At 39.7% G+C, this 16,962-nt stretch overlaps 1 long non-coding RNA gene across 1 annotated transcript in view; it reads right to left on the reverse strand.

The window, feature by feature from the left end:
* Positions 1-1,336: 1,336 nt before the first annotated feature.
* Positions 1,337-16,962, reverse strand: part of LOC306800530 — a 49,669-nt gene continuing 34,043 nt past the window's right edge. The window contains exon 4 of the long non-coding RNA XR_013773854.1: positions 1,337-6,236. This is a non-coding gene — a long non-coding RNA (uncharacterized lncRNA). The remainder of the gene's footprint in view (positions 6,237-16,962) is intronic.

A 16,962-nucleotide genomic window follows, 5' to 3' on the forward strand; every position in this document is an offset into this window, starting at 1 on the left:
AAAATCACGAAATGCTCAGCAAATCCATGACTGGCCAAGACTTTGATGTCAGGAATATGCCAAGCAGTACAGCCACCACACAGCTGCAAATGGAGGCAGGATTCTGGGTAGTTTGATGGGGGGAAAAAAAATTATTGCCTGCATATGCTCCCAGTAAATCAACATTCACTTAGCCACCCTAGAGCATGAAACTCAGCATAATAGAGCTTTCATAGCTCACAGGAGAGGTCATAGTACAAGAATGTTGAAAAATACAACACAATCTTTTGTAGGTAAGAAACTTCAAGGTAGGAGGTGCAAGTTGTAGCAAGAATAGAAACCTCAGAGGAGACCATCAGAAAGTGATTAACATGGGTTTTTCAAAAGAATCTGCACAATTGATAATATTTTCAACACAGATGTATTTCAAACTCCTCTGGCATCCTGTTTCTTATGCATTATACACACACACACAGAGCTCAGATTTTTGATTTGTTTCATTAACTCTGTATTTCTGCTACTCATAATTACCCAAAGTATTATGATCACATCATTCACACATTCAATTGCTTGGAATAATTTTCATTGAAGAGACTTTCAGCAGGTTAACTTTACAAGGAATACAATTCTGGTGAACTACATTTTTTATGTTTAATACACCACTTGATGGTTTGTTAAACTGTCTGATTTGAAGTTTGTTATAAGCAATCACTGTGTTGAAATCCAGACAAACAGCAAGGACACAACTCTTTTCCAAGAGCATATGCTTTGTCTTGTTTGTTGCTTTTCTTTGAACTGCCTCTTTTTTAGCACAAATATACCAAACACTCAAATTCTTTCTTCTGGAAAATGGGGTACTGCATTAATATAATATTGCATGCTTATTTTTATTTGCTGTAGCCCAAGTCAGATAATATCCCAGGTGAACTGGATGAAGCTACAACTGGCTACAACCAACAAGGGCAAGAACCTCAAGAGACAATTGTAGCCAAAGGCTGTCTGTTGCCTAGCATCCATCAGCATCCTGCAGGAAAGTGGAACAGGACTTCAGATTTTGATCAAGAGAATATTGCTGAGGGAAGTAGGATCACAACTTTCTGGGGTAAACCCCAAGGATAGACAAGGCAAACACAATTACTGGGCATCAAATAGTGCTCCTCCTCACTTGCACTTCTCTAAAATCTGTCACTCCATGAGACTGTCAGGAAGGAGCAGAGAAGGAAGCGGTGCAAATTTCAGTAATGAATCAATGACAGGAAAGAGACATAGGAAATTCAGCTCTGTAGAAACGGAATGCCTTAGTCACAAAATGCATTCAAATTCATGTCTCTGTTTCTGGTTTCATTTTTTTATACTTTCCCAGAAAATTCCAAGGGCTAAGGCGGGACAGCTCTGGTTTCCAAGGAAGCAGCTGTCCAGAGAGATGCACAGGCAGCTCACACACCTCTGAAAGGTACCTCAGATCTGCAAATGAGCTGTTCACACCCCTCTAGAAGCTATCTCGTTCATCCAAATATTTGAAATTAAACTGTTTCAGACAGAAAAAATGAGTTCACTTCTTCTCAGCAGGAAGTCATATTTTTTATTTTGCAATTCCAAAAACATGTGGTTCCTTCTCTCCCATCCCCCACTGTCTCAAATTTTGAAAATTCCCACTTCTTTGAATATGATGTCATGATGGCATTGCCATGAATATTTAACCTAAAATTATAAGCACTAAATTGGAACTTCTTTGCATGGTAAAAGATCACACAGAGGGAAATAGCAGTTTAAACAAAGATCTTCTATAATTAGTGATAATAACAAAGGAAATATTCATGATTACATCAAAGGATTCTTTACTGAGTATTGTTTTTATTTGCTTCCTAAGGGAGCACAGAATTCTCTGAAAAGATAACACTGTTTTAGGCAGATGTAGATAAATAAAAGGCCATCTAGAGAATCCCACTCCAACTAGGGCCTGAAAAATACTCTGAAATCCAGAAGAGTTCTCTAATTGATCTGATTACATGTCAGGCATCAGCACTCTGCTAGGTATGCAGTGCTGATAAGCCTGCAGTATGTAAACACCTTTTCAGATGAACATGATGCACAACACTGCAGCTACCCTGGGCATCTGTCTACACATACATAAGGCATAGCCTGAGGATTAATTTCATCCACTAGCATAATCAGGACTAATTTTTTGAAGTACAGATAGCTAAAAATAGCTAAGAGTAATGTTATGCAATAAAACCTGGTATATGTTTCCCTTTTCCAGACGAAAGAATCAGACATGGCTTCAAATAAAAAGAGGTGGCAGCCTGACCAGAACACAAAATATATTCATTTCATTCCCTTCCAGAGTGGAAGCATTTTAATCTTCCATGCATTAAAGATGCATGCCCACTATCATATCATTTCAACAGCCTAAATATTAAATTATGACCAAAAATTCACAACACTTCTGCCCTCCCCTGGAAACAAAAAAAAAAAAAAAAAAATAGGTCAAAAATAAATGGAAACAAACTGTTTTCTGCTCCTTTTTATGCATTTGACAGAGAGAGAAAAAAAAAATGAGGGAGATAAATCTGCATAATACTGAACCGAATCTCTTTAATTCCAGTCAGCTTTTATCATTCAATCACTGAGTCTGTATGTGGAAAAATTCATGCTAATTCCCCCTAGCAACAGCCGCAGCCTATCCGGGGGAGCCCCGCACCAGGCAGCTGCCAGCCAGCAAGAATAACTCTAAGTAGGTCAGCCCTGCATTTCTAAAAATGCCACGGTCTAGTAACCCCACTGTCCCGTCTGTCTGCCCTAGCCCATAATAACCTCGATCGCTGGGTGACACAATGACATACTGCCCTGTTAGAGCGCAATCAAATCCCGCTGCATTATTCCGCTGCGAGCGTCGCTGCTGGATGGAGGACCCGTCCAGGGGCAGCATTAATCAGGCAGCCATTCATGTCCACTAGCACTTCACTCTGGAGATGGGGCCTGCATTAATGACCAGCTGTTGGAACTAACACAAACAAAATAATGCCTTCCACCCTGTTGGCCGTGCAGAATACACTCTTCTAATCAGGCAGGTTATGCTCATTGACTAAACCTAAGATGTAAATTAAACAGTCCCAGACAATGCCAGCTTTTGTAGCCTTCTATTAATTAAAGTAAGTATATTTAAATTATACTACACACAATTCAAAGAGCTATTGGTTTAATATACAGAGTCACCTCCTCCTACAAATTTGTGTTCACAATCCAAAAAAAAAAAAAAAAAAAAAAAAAAGAATCCAAACCAAAACCCAACCTAAAACACCCCCACTGTTTGTATAATAGAACCTACCTATCCTGGTAAATTAAAGAGCAACTATGGCAGAGCTGAACTGCAAGTGACTTCTGCTGGGAGCAGGGAGCTACCCCAGACCTCCAGTAAGTGTTCTTTGGGAGCAGTGACAGACATGCAGGCTGTATGTGGTGGAGGGGTATTGATAAAAGCCCTACAAACCTCTCCCAACCATGACACAGAGAAGGGCCAGTCACAGCAGATTAAACACTCCCTGCAATCTCACTGCTTAAGCACTGCAGAGCTGACTTCACAGACCTAAAAATAATTGCAGAGGTCAGAAAGCCCCGTGGCAGGATCTGGGCATGTGTCTTTAAGAGCACGTCCATCCCTCCTGCTTCCCACAGCCCTGGGGACTTTCTGCATGGCTGCAAGATGCTGCAGGAAGCCCTGTCCCTCCCCCCTCGCCCCTAACCAGAGGAGCCTTAATATAAACCACACCAGAGCCCAGCCAGTCTCCTCTGGGGTGGTATTTCTGTATCAGATCTGTGATGCCAGAACAGAATTTCAGCAGGCTGGCTTTGTGTTTAATTGCACCCTTCCTTTTAAACACCTTTGTGCAGCTCGCAGGTCTCTTCCTTCAGAGCATGCCTCCATGTTGTGCTGCTGCCTGTACTGGACAGAGCTAGGAAAGAAATTTTCAAAGATGGACTGGTCATCTGCATTTTTTCCTGAAGGATTTGCACTTTTGGTGAATGCATCCTATAACTCAGTCTTCACTGGTGCAGAATTCAGCAAACCTTGTGCATGTAATCCATCCGTATCTGACTTAGAAACATAGCAGATTCATTAATCCAATTCTGCTCTTTCTTGTTTGAGCCAGGCTTGCTAACCAGGTTATGAGAGTCTTCCTTTGCTTTGTGGCACACATCACATAGCAATTCTTGGAGAGATACAGTCACTGACGTAACTGTGGGCTCCTAATTACAAGCTGCTGACATTTTGCTCGTCTCTGCAGCTTTGAAGCTGCGATTTCAGAGTCTCTCCTCCTCCCTCCTTGCTTGCTTTAAACTGCCCGAGTTAGAATCACACAGCAGATTCAGAAAGGTATAGGTGTGGCATAAACTCCTTTGCAGAGCCTGCCCCATGGCCAAAGTTGTTTTTCTTTACGCAAATAGAAAACTACAGTTTGGGAGTAATAAGATTCCTTAGCCCCCAGCACAAGAATGCTATACAACAGCTGGCTAAATACAATTCCACACACAGGGCTGCTTTTGTAGGCTGGGCAACAAATAGTGGAAGGACCAGACGGGTGCCTTGCAGGGTAGCTCACCATGACTATTGGGAAATCCCCTCATACACATTTTAGTATGACATTATGGTCTACAGCTTTGTATAAAAGGAAAAAAAAGGAAAGGAAAGAACCCTGCTTTTCTCAATAGGCAGCTGCTAGAATCCATGCCAAGGCCTGCTAGCTGAGTGCAGTACTTGTTTTCCCTGTTTCTGCATTGTTCAGATATGGCCAAGCAGAACTACCTACCAAATGAAATGTGCCTGTCCTGTGACAAGTCTACCTGCTCTAAAACTACCCCAAGAAGATTCTGAAATAAAAAATACACCCAGCTACATTTCACAAACATCAATTGCCAAACATAAGTATTGCCTTTTCTCAGTAATTTTCAATTAGAGGCTGCTTTTGAAAATCTAAGGGAAAAAAAAAAAAAGAGAAAAAGAAAAAGATGCAAGTATAACACTGAATACGAATGCCAGGTGAGGATTTAGTCATCTGATGACTGTGGTAGCCAGCTGGTCTAGAAGTCATCTGGGATGCATTTATTTTGATTAGTTTGATCACATTTCTATTTACAGTATAGAATTTTTCACCATACTGAATACAGCTGTGTTTATAGAGATTTTAAGATGGAGAAAACGAAACCCCACAGTTTCTCTCAGCACAGTGCAGAAGACTCAGTGCTTCAAGGTGTTAAGCGGAAAGGATCTGCTTTCACATTTCTTAAAAGAATACTGCCTACCATCTGTTTTCACAAAATGCCACCTCAGTCAGGAAATGGGTGTAGAGCTAGAGCTGAAAATACAAGCTGCAATCAAGTCTGACCCAGCAAACTGACAAATGTCCTCTGTAAATTGGTCAGAAATGTCTTTCTTTCATTTCTGTACATGTTCACACACACACAAAAGCACGTACATACACAGATATACACACAGAGTGCGAGGCTGCTGTTTTCCCTGGGGATATTCCTGCAGCCACCTAACTCATCAGTTCACTCCTTGACAACACCAGGAGTGCTCAAGCTACAATTTACAGTCCCTGCATCCATACATTGCTTTGTTAATCAAGCCATCCTCTCTGCAGTGAGAATCCACAGAATCGGACAAACGGCACGTAGCGTTTCTTCTTCCTTTGCATTTGCATCCGCTCGCTCTCTCCTTCTCCCTTGGCTTTGCCTTAACAGGCAGATGCAACCGATACCTTATTTATCCATCTCCAGCACAACACTGAGGTGAAACCCGACTGCAGCACTGTGACTTCCCCATGTTAATCCTCTGGAGCAGCAGAGACTGGATTCTTGTTGCTGATGCCCTTGTCGAGCACTGGATTACTTGACATAATATTTCTTTAAGCTTTCACCCACCCTATCCTAGATTAACACCCTTCCTTTCTCCTCCCTCCCCCCCGCCACACAAAACCCCAAAATCATCACATATTGCAACCCTTGGCTTCCAGAACCAATAAAAAATCCGCGGCTCCATCGCTCTTCTTCCTTAGCAATGTGCAGACGAGAGAGTTTCGAGCCAGCCAAGCCAGGGCGAAGCGCAGGCAGCCAGACTGCAGCAGCCCCAGCAGCAGCAGAAAGAGCAGCAGCTGCCCAGGTAAATGGAGGGAAAAGCAGGTTCTGTCGAAAGCGGTGCAGCAGCGTAGCTGGGAGGAAAGAGGGTCTTGCTTCTTCCAAACGGTGCATCTTTATGCCTGCAGGAACGGAGAAAAGGGAAGACCCAGAATTAAAAATAAAAGCCAAAACAGTTAAGAAGAAACAATAACTATAACAAATTGTCGTAACTTTATTTTTCTGGGCTTTCGGGCTTTCCTGCGAGGCTTCCTCTTTTCCTTTCCCTCCCAAAGTATCCTATGTTGCTGGATGCTACTGTCCAAGAGTGCAGAGTCACAAAGGCTCACTCTCCAAAGCGCAGTGAGACCAGCATCACATGAGAAACCACATGACGCACCCAAATCGGATGCTGATGTGGTCCAGTATTTCACTCGCAGAGGGGGGGAAATATCTCGACCGAAACATGCCCCTCTCTAGTGGTTAGAATGAATTTCCCTTTAAAAAAAAAAAAAAAAAAAAAGGCAGCAGCCCAAAATATAAATATCTCCATATCTATCCATCTTCAATGCCAATGCTTCAGGATGCAGGAGAATGCTGTTCCACAGACACTAGCTGGATGGCAGCAATATTACTTCCAGACTACGTTATTCTAAACTGATTGCACTTAAGTGAATTCCTGAAAAGCATACTCCATGTCTCCCTAACATGAACAGACTGAGAAAACCATCTCCATTATCGTTCCCTGCAATCTGCATCCAAACCTCCACTCTGAATAATTTATTTGAGACTAATAAGCTGTTTTCCAGGACTACTCCTTTTCCCACTCAGCCCCACACTCCATGAGCGACTACAGCAAGAAACACAGAGGCATTCACCATTTCCTTAACCGGTAATTTTAGTAAATGCACTGTCCACAAAATAATCAGGAAAAAAATCAGCAGAAGAGTTTTTCCTCTTTCTCATGTATGGACATGACAGGGCTCTCTCTGGTTTGCAGATGGTGACAACCCTTTCTTCGCATTGGTGACTCAAAAGCTTTCAGTCCAAGCCAAGAAGCAAACATTCTTGCCTGCCAATTCCTGCAGAGGTGTTGTGGCACCCTGTCTAACGCAGAAACATCTGGGCACCTCTGGCAACCCCCGAACGAGAGAGTGCAGCTTCGCAATGCTGTTTACTGTCAGGGCACCAAGCAGTTAACATCCTTGGCTGCTTTACCATCTTGCCTATAGGAGCATGGAACCGAGGGACTGGTTCGCTCGAGAAACAAAAGCAGAAAAGCTGACCTTGATGATCGATGGAATTGCTGCTCACAAAGTTATCATCCAACAAACAGTCAGCGGTTGGTAGCTTGTTTTATGCCTAACATTTGTTCAAGTGACAGAGCAGGTGGCACAGAGTCTTCCATCCCCTTTGTTTGCAAAAGCTGGGCACCACCTTGCAACGCTGCGCTCCCTGGCTCTTTACACTGAAACTGTACACGGTGTCGAGGAAATATAGGAAGAGAGCTGCCGTGAATCCACACAGCTGCTTTGCACAGGATCCCATTGCAATCTCTGAAGTTATGTAATGGAGATGAAGCACAGAATCCCCCCAGAAGAGACATGCTTAACCCTTACACAGTAAAGTGCAATCAGAGCAAAACCCAAGTGCTCTTTTGTGCTGATTTCAACCTCCCCAACTGTTCACGCAACAGCAGATTGTAAAAAATTTGCACAAGGCAGTTGTAGCTTGTTCTCATTGGCTCCTCTCAGAAAGAGGTTTTGCAATGGGCTGCACCTAGGAGTTGCCTAAATTCCACATAAAATCCAGTCGTAGCATTCAGCCTCAGCAGTGCTGCTAGTGCTCAGGAGAGGTGCAAGACTGCATGTGCAGAAATGTACATCTGAGGGCATTGTCACCTGTGGGGTTAATAATTTCAATACTGGCAAATCTTTGATGGAAAACAGTAGAAGTATACCCAAAATCTGACTGTAGCTAATCAATACAATACTGTACTTTCAGATGCAATGTCCGATAAAATGGAGAATCCAGATTATGGATTCCTTTCTCAGTCCAAAATATAAACATTACTGAGGCAAGAACTGAGTGCAGCAAAATATATATCTTCAGGGCTTTGGATTACAAGATGAGAGGAACTGTCCTGGTGACCAGCCCCATTGTTTTTAACCTACAACAATTATAACAACATTATAGTGGCTCTGAGTGGCTTCTAGTCTATTCTTATCAGTTTCTAAGACATATCTGCTGCAGTTTGTGAGTTGATGATCTTTCCCACTTGATGCCAGTAGCTCATTTATCTGTTCTGACTTAGAGATACATTGAAAGGGTCGTCTGGAGGCAACTTAGTGAAACCCCTGGATATCACCAACACTGCATCAGGTCAGATGCAACTTCATCCTGAAAACTCTCAGAGGTGGAGATTCCGTAACCTCTTCCAGTGCTGACCTTCCTTCCTGGAAAAATAAATATGCAGGAAATAAATGTTCATTCCGTATTTCTTATATAAGCAACCTTCACTGCTGAATTGCATACCTTTTCCTAGATCTTCCACTGAAAACACAAGAAAGGTGGCAAGGAATGAAGGGGCTTTTCATAGGAATTTAACCAACTTAAGCTCAAAATAGTAACATCTCCAAATTGTTTCCACACAATTATGATTTAATCTCCAAATGCTTCCATTTCAAAGCACTAAAATGCTAGTGAACACTCTGATAACAATCCCAGTGTTCTACCAGGTGTTACCATGAGAAACAGGAGGAAACTCAAAGATCCCTTGCATATGAAACCTAAACTACACCCAGAAGTCAGTATTGGGGCTGAACCAACATGGTACCTGGAGAAAGTTGGTTTATTCAGAATAACAAGATCTATTTTTCAATCTGGAAAGACCTGGAAAATGGGCCCTAGAGTATCTATAAATATATATCCACAATCTTGTGAAAAAACTACTATGCAAGTACACGATGTACCTTTAAGGAAGATCCAGGGAATACCCAGTCATGTAAGGTGTCAATGAAGAGGGAGGAAGGGGAAGAGATAAGAATAGCAAAGAGAAAGACCAGTCATAATTCCATCAGAAATGTAAAAACGTCTAGATTAAGAAAGGCTCTATGAAAGACAGCCTTACACACATAATGCTTGGAAATGTAATTCTTATACTTCAGATAAACTCCTCAATAAGTTAACAGCTTTTTTAACAGCATGGGTAATCACCTTTCTTCCCTCTTCAAATCTCTAACATAGGTACTTTACCCTGTTAGATGTTGTTGGCTCTCAAAGTAATTCACTAGCAGACTCTAAATTACCTGTCTAATATGACTTTCTCAGTTTAGCTCCAGGGCATATTTTCTCCCTTCCAGAGAATGGAGAACTTGGAAGTTGTCCAAACAGAACAGCTGAGGGTACAAATAAGAATTTTGGGTAGAGATCATTACTGCTTGTGTTCACATTAAATCTTTGGGGCTGAAACATGTGGAAGGAGATGGGATTGTTTTGGATGCTGCCTTGACAAGTCATCAACAAAAATTTTCCCAGGACCAATTTGGTGACAGGATTTGAAGACCGGTTCTCAAACGTTTGATCACAAATCGTGCTCCATATTAGTGCAGCTTTGTGCTGCCTTAGGGATACACGAGCTATGTTTGATTTGATATAACTGTCCACAGGGGACAGGCTTCAGAGCAAAGATTCAGCAGCTGAGTAGACTCTAGATGAACATGAAGAATCAGACCAATATACAGAGAGCCCCAAAAAATCTTAATTCATGAGAGCTTAAAGGCTACTGAATTTTGTGGAGCAATTTTCAGATGCTGTTAAACCACATATTTCTTTGTATGGCTAATTTTTTGCTTGGTACATTACTTCAAAGCAACATGGATCCCTGCAAGTGTGATGTAAAATACTTCAGTGAAAAACAAAACTTTGGTTTCGGAAAAAGAAACCTTTAGAGTGTCAGCCTTTCCTTTTGGGAAGAGCTCCAGTTTGGTTCTTAGTTCCTGAAGTCAAAGGAAGCAGAACATCACCTTGGTTGATCATAGCACAGGCACTGAAGAGACTGGGCAGAAAAAACAGAACCAGCAATAAATCTAAGTTTTCCTTATTACACTCAAAATATGCCATCCCTGAGTAGCACTAAATAGTGCCACCTAGGAAGTAGGAACTGAAAAATAACAGAATCTTGGATAAATAATATGTTTTCAATTAGAGTAGAATGCTGCTAGCACACTTGTGTATTTCAGTAAAATGTGGAGTTGCTCATTTGATGGGAACACATAATCACAAGGAATGGTCCAGTTGAATACTTGATGGCTCTCAGCAAGAATCAGTCTTTAGGGTTCCATTTTCAATGACCTTTCTCTCTATAATCTGCAGATGGAGAAAGAATTATCATTAGGCTTGAGGTTTCAACCCTAAAGCCAGGCAAAACTTAACGTTTCACTGAACTCAAAACCTCAAAGTGAACCTCAAGCGTTCAAACCTTATGGACTCAAATCAAAACAAACACATGTCAGAGAGCAAAAACCACACATGGGTCTGAGTACTGGGCCTTGCTGGCTACTGGCCAGGGCATGAAGAGCCCTATGTATCACAGAATACCAGCAGAAGTTTAGTGGCCACAGGGTATGGCTAGACACACACTGCCATGGTTTAGGAACACTTAGGTCAATGTCACCTGACAGCTCAAGTCCCAAAAGCATTTTATCTACATTGTACACCTTCAGTGAGGCAAAATATCTTTTGAGGAGTTTTGTGTGATTACAGATCAACTCCTTTGCTACTTTGATGGGCTGCTACAAGGCCATCTTCTGGCATCTCCTTGCTAAGCTGTAGGGTGTCTGGAATGGAGATCTAACTACCTTCTCATAAAAAAAAGACACGGCTAATTTTTCCAAAGAGTTAAAAAATAACTGTGAGTCCACCTTTTTTAGCAGAATTTTTGGTAAAATTCACTAGAATCTGCCTGGACCATCTAAGTGAATGCATGTGAAAAAATAGGGAAGTGGTATTTCTGTACTTTCAGCAAAGAGATGCTCAAGACAAGAAACTGGTAAAGAACCACTGTTCTGCACTTTTCTCTTGCAGTCACCTGAAACCAAAACAATTAATTTCAATTCACTGACTATTCAATACTACTCTTGGAAAAATTTCCCAAGTTAATTCAATTTTCTATGGATGTGTGATGGACAGTTTATTGCAATTACTGTCCCAAAGTTTCAGGTATTTCAGCACTGGCCACACATGCTTGTATTGGTCAGGTCTTTAATCATATTTGAAAACCTGTTTCCAGTGTGAGTACAAGTGCTATCTTTGAAATTTGAATGATGTTTTCTCTATATTCACCTATGTTTGGTTGTTGCATGATAGAAAATGCCTATACACTTTACAAGACCGAATCTACATAACTTAAGCCTTGTCCTGTTGGAACTCTGCAAACTGGGTAAGAAAGAACACTTCAGCAGGAGTCCTGGCAGAGCTGAAATAGGGCTATTAACTGAGCACAATGTGAAACATTGATGTAAATGCAACCAAATGATAAACAACAACATACAAGTTTCTCTGCATTTGTGAAAGTTTCCTAAGGTTAATATTTGCATTATTCCTCTAACTTACTGAAAAACAGTTTCTAACAGGTGAGTTAGTCCTGGGGCCAAACTCTTGGAGTTCAAAAGCAACTGGCATAATGTATGTGCCAGTGTAAAACACATTGGGACATAGGTTAATGTAGAGGGCTGTAACTATTGTAATGATATAAAAATATAACAACACTTGAAGAAAGTATTTGAAAGCATGTGTTAAAATGTACAGCTTGTAGTAAAATAGGAATAGTTCACTAGCTCACTTGTCATTACATTTCCAGTGATCTTACAATTCCCTTTTATTTTCTTGAAAGTGTGAAATAACACATTTATGACATAATTCTGGAATATTTAATTTAGCTACAAAACACATCACCTAAGCAAGATTACCAAAGGCATGAACACTGATCTGTGTCATACATCTTCCATTAGATTTGCATTAATTCTTGATTTTTACTCCAAAACTCAACTGTTGCTTTGCTAGGTAAACCAGCACTTCAAGAATTGAATGTAATCTGAACACAGAAGTTCCTCATGCAAATACCCCAATTTCCTTTAAAAGTCTTACAGTCATTAGTGTTGGGTTAATGAGCTAGGAGAAGTGATGCAAATTTCAAGAAAGGAGGAAGTTGTGCAGTCTATCAGTTCTCACTGTGAGAGTGGTGAGGCACAAGGACAGCTGGCTCAGAGAAGTTGTGGATACCCGATCCCTGGAAATGTTCAAGGTCAGGTTGGATGGGATTTGAGTGACCCAGTCTAGTCAAGGCTGTCCTTGCACATAGCATAGGGGGTTGGAAATAGATGATCTTTAAGATCCTTCCAACCCAAACCAGTCAATGGTTCTGTGATTCATACAAACCAGCCTGCAAACCCCAATGTGTTTTACCTGCCTGTGAGAAAGCTGTGTGATGAAGAGCTTACATGGAGATCAGAGTTGCACATACAATACCTACAAGTCCTTGAAGTGCTCAACCAATTCATATCATAACTATAAAAAAAAATTAATAAACAGTTTTAGAGGCAGGGGAAGGGTGGGAGGTAAATCTAAATTTTATGCTCCTAATGGAAAAACACAGAAAACATTGCAACCAAATCCTTAGTGAAACTGCAGACAAGGCAGTTAATATTTGGTCTTGGGCAAAAGACTGGTTTCCTTTCCTTGGCTGCCCAGTTTTAGATGGGTATTTTACATCAAACACACATTAAAAGTTCAAAGTGGAAGAGCTATGTTTTTTCACCTGTGAGTGGTTTCAACTTAGACTTCATCATTACTGTCAGGAAGTCAGTTTTTCCATGCTTGTTACTGTAAACAAAGATTGTATGGCACATCTCCAAAAGTGATAGAAGGTCAAGGACCAAACTGCAAGTGTGACAGGCTGCTTCCAGAAACCAAAAGCATAACACTGAAGTGAGAATAAGCACACATTCAAACCCTGGTTGATTTTCTCGTCGCTCAGTACAAAGAATACATGCAAACATAACCTCACATACTGTTTTTTAATACATATGCCCACATAAATATACAAACATTGCCTATATATATATGTTTTCATAAATATTTATACATGCAATAGATACATAAATATATGTAAGTGAAATGTGTGTGAATGTGGCTGAAATGGTGAGTAAAGATTAGGGAGAAGAGCCAGTAGCATAATTTAATATTAACATTGTCTCCCACTCACTTTCTAACAGTTATTTTTGACTCTATCAAGCCTCATTTCCATCTCTACTTCATTTTATTTTGCCTCATTTTGTAAATGTAGAATGAAATAGCATTAGAAATTTCTAAGAGTCCTTCTCCTCAAACCATACCATTTCTATTGATATTTTCATTGTAAAATATTACTACTTCCAAAAATTGCTGCCAGAATTTTTAACTTTACAACCATGTATTTTGATCATCATGTTGTTGCTTTTTGCTTCTCCTCACGTTTGAACTCAAATTGCTAATGTTATAATTTCTTCTTTTTTCTAACATCTGAACTTCTAAATATTATAGTGGAATTAATTTACCCCCTTCTGCCCTTGTGTGAGGGCAGAATGATTTATAATATTTCTTAATTACACACAAGTTCTGTATGTTTATTTTCATGCTCAGGCCCCCAAGCTGAGGTTCTGCAGATGAGTATTTACAACCACAATTGAAACCTGTAGAAATTGAATTGTTAATACAACATAGTGCATCCCAAACTGAACATTCTAAACAGGTAGAGACTCTGAACAAATGTCCACATTACTGACAATTTCACTGCTGGTGTTTGTCACATTTAAGTATTTGTGCCCCAAACCTTATAAAGGTTTTTCTAACTTAATTGTGTTTGCAATATCATAAATGGTATAATTTAAGGCATTATTCTAGACACAGAAATAGCTGGAGGTGTATTTCTGTTGACCTATGAACCTTAATCTTTTGATTATTTTTACAAGTACTTGCAATCCATCTCATCAGCTACTGTACTAACCAAGAAATATTGATGACAGAACTGCAGCTACCTGGCAGGGGCATGCAAAAAAAAAAAAAACAAAATAGAGTACAGTAGAGCTTAGGAAAGAAGTGAGAAGCCTGATTATTATCAGAAATAATGACAGTCCAAAAAACAAACTGAAGAAAAGCATATTTATCCAAAAACCCTAAAATTAGACCTATTTAGGCTCATGTAGTAAGTCTTTGCTTATATTCTGCTGCCTTCAGTATGATAGAAGCACATCCTTCCCTGGTCTTTGTTGGGAAAGACTCTCTCCTGAGTCAGGACTACAGAAGCTATTCTGACTGAACAACATAAAAGCTTCAGATGAATGTTATTAATTTGTGAACTAGAGACGTGTTTAATTGTACACAAATGGTGAAAAACTTTAAAGAGCTCTAAAAATAATTATGGCAAACAGGTTGAATGGTTCCTGGACCCCAAGAAGTCCTTTGAATATGTCTCTGCACTCAATTGCCATTTAAAAGTTCCTCTGACTCGAACAATCATTACAAAATTCAGCTCTGGAATATTTGTTTTTGCTCATCATTAGCATCCCATCCTATGCTTTCAAGCATTTCAAAACATCTCAAAATAAAATCTGTTGGCAATGAAATATGATCTATGAAAAGGTGACTCCAAACTAGAAAATCTTGCTATTCATTAGATATGGATCCAACAAAAAGGTGGTGCTCCACTGCTATTTGTAAGTACTTATAATGTTAAATGTTAATTTTAAAGACATTTTTACCAACCTAACAGTTTACTGTTAAGTTAAACAATAAATGAAGTTGACATCCTCCCATGTTATCAGCCCATATATGTTTTATGGCTAATGAAGGCCAACCCTCCTCCAATTTGGCAGACAGGAATTCCTTTGTAAATACAAATTCTTTTACCTCTGTGCATGCCAAAATAACCTTCACCTGTAAGATTACAGGTGCACTAACAAGGTCTATGACCACTGCTAATGAACTTGCTCTGGATAAGCCTGAGCAAGACTCAGAATGAAATGAAAACAACATAAAGCACCTTAGTGTCACCTTTGCTTTATTTATTTCTAGTGTTAATGATTGTCTAATTGGCAAAAATATTTAATTACATCTTTTTGCCCTCAACCTGCAGAGGATCATCTCCATGAAGGGGTGTTTTTTGCTCCTAAACTATGTTTTCTTAATCCAACTATCTTTACCCCATTAGCTAAATTAAAGACATATATTTCTGGATGTACTTCTCCAACAAAGCATACTCAATTAACCTGCTGCCTTTGTCCTCCTTAAATCAACACAAAACTTTTTCAGACTTGAATGGATTTGAATTTCACATAAGGTACTAAAATATCTTGATATGTGTAATGCTACAGCCTTTTCATTTATCCTGAGAGTGATTGCAAAGCTGCTGATGTACTCTGTGCAAACCCAATTTCTTTTGAGAGAAAAATACTATCTTTTTTCAGCTTTTTGGACATGAAAGGGCATTTGCCTGCAACATGAAAATATTTTCCAAACATTAAATTCTTGACAGAGTTACCAGTCAGACAGGAGACAGACTAGTCTCAAAATGAGGAACAATGATACATTCTTTTCTTTTCTAGAATTACATATTTAAAGCACTTAAAACCCAAAACAACAACAACAATAAAAAACCTCACAAACAACAAAAACAAAGCACTTAAAACCCAAAACAACAACAACAACAACAAGAAAAAACCTCACAAACAACAAAAACAACCCATCCTGAAAAGAAAACAAAACCAAACCCCTGCTATTTTTAAACAAATGAGGAGAATGAGAGACAGGTTTGCATTTGCTGTGCCTGCCTCTGGCCATCCTGCAGATCAGCTCTCTGCAAGCCAAGGCCCCCTAACATCAATTCCTTCTGTTAGGATAACCAAATTAAAATGAATACTTCTGTTTCAGAGTCTGGCCATAAGCTGAAAAACTGTCAAATTATATATACACTCATAGATGCATATGGATGCAGGTACCACAGAATTTTGCCTGTGATGTTTCAGTGGCCTTTACTTGACTATTGACACCTTTTCAGCCCCAAAGGGCTCTACTTCCCTGTCCCAGCTTCCCATGCTAGAAAAATGAAAACAAAGGTTTTCCTCATTAAAAAAAAATAAAGTAGCAATACCACATACATCCTTCTCCAGAGGAGGAGAAGTATATGCTGCTCAATGCCCACCCAGGTTAAACGATGGCACATGCTGGTAAAAAAAAAAAAATTAACTGCAAAACCACAACCTAACAAGATTTCTCATTAAAAAGCAGTTTTTATTTCCCTGGATTATGGTTGAATTTGAAAGGAAAGTCATCCCAAAACTAAGGAGTGCTATCTGCATTATCCATGCTAACATGGAGGAATGCCTTACCTCCAGGTCAGTGGGGCTGGCAAGTCCAGCTCAGAAAATAAAAAATTGTAGGTAACAGAGTCTCTGGGAAGTACAGTATTGTGGCTCAAATAAACACAGCTGAATACATTTCTTTTTGACCCACATGCTGAAGATTTTAGCAAAGAATTAATTAAACATTGTTCTTTTGACATGGACAGCCTCATGCAAATCTGCTGGAGGTAGAAGTTAAAGGTTTTATTTTCCCACCCTGTAGAAGAACACACTACCACTGAAAAAATTCTAGCATGCATTAAAGAGAAAAAAAAAGTGACAATTCCTAAGGAAAATTTTCTCTTATAAAAGACATCTAAAGTAGAAAAAAAACCATCTTAACATCTCTTTGAAAAAAAAGTGAAACAAGAAATAGTCTAATGCATTTGCATAAATACTTTTCCTCCAATCTTCATTTATGGACAATTCTATT

The sequence above is a fragment of the Erithacus rubecula genome (genome assembly GCF_903797595.1).
Source record: "Erithacus rubecula genome assembly, chromosome: 3".
Classification (NCBI taxonomy): domain Eukaryota; kingdom Metazoa; phylum Chordata; class Aves; order Passeriformes; family Muscicapidae; genus Erithacus; species Erithacus rubecula.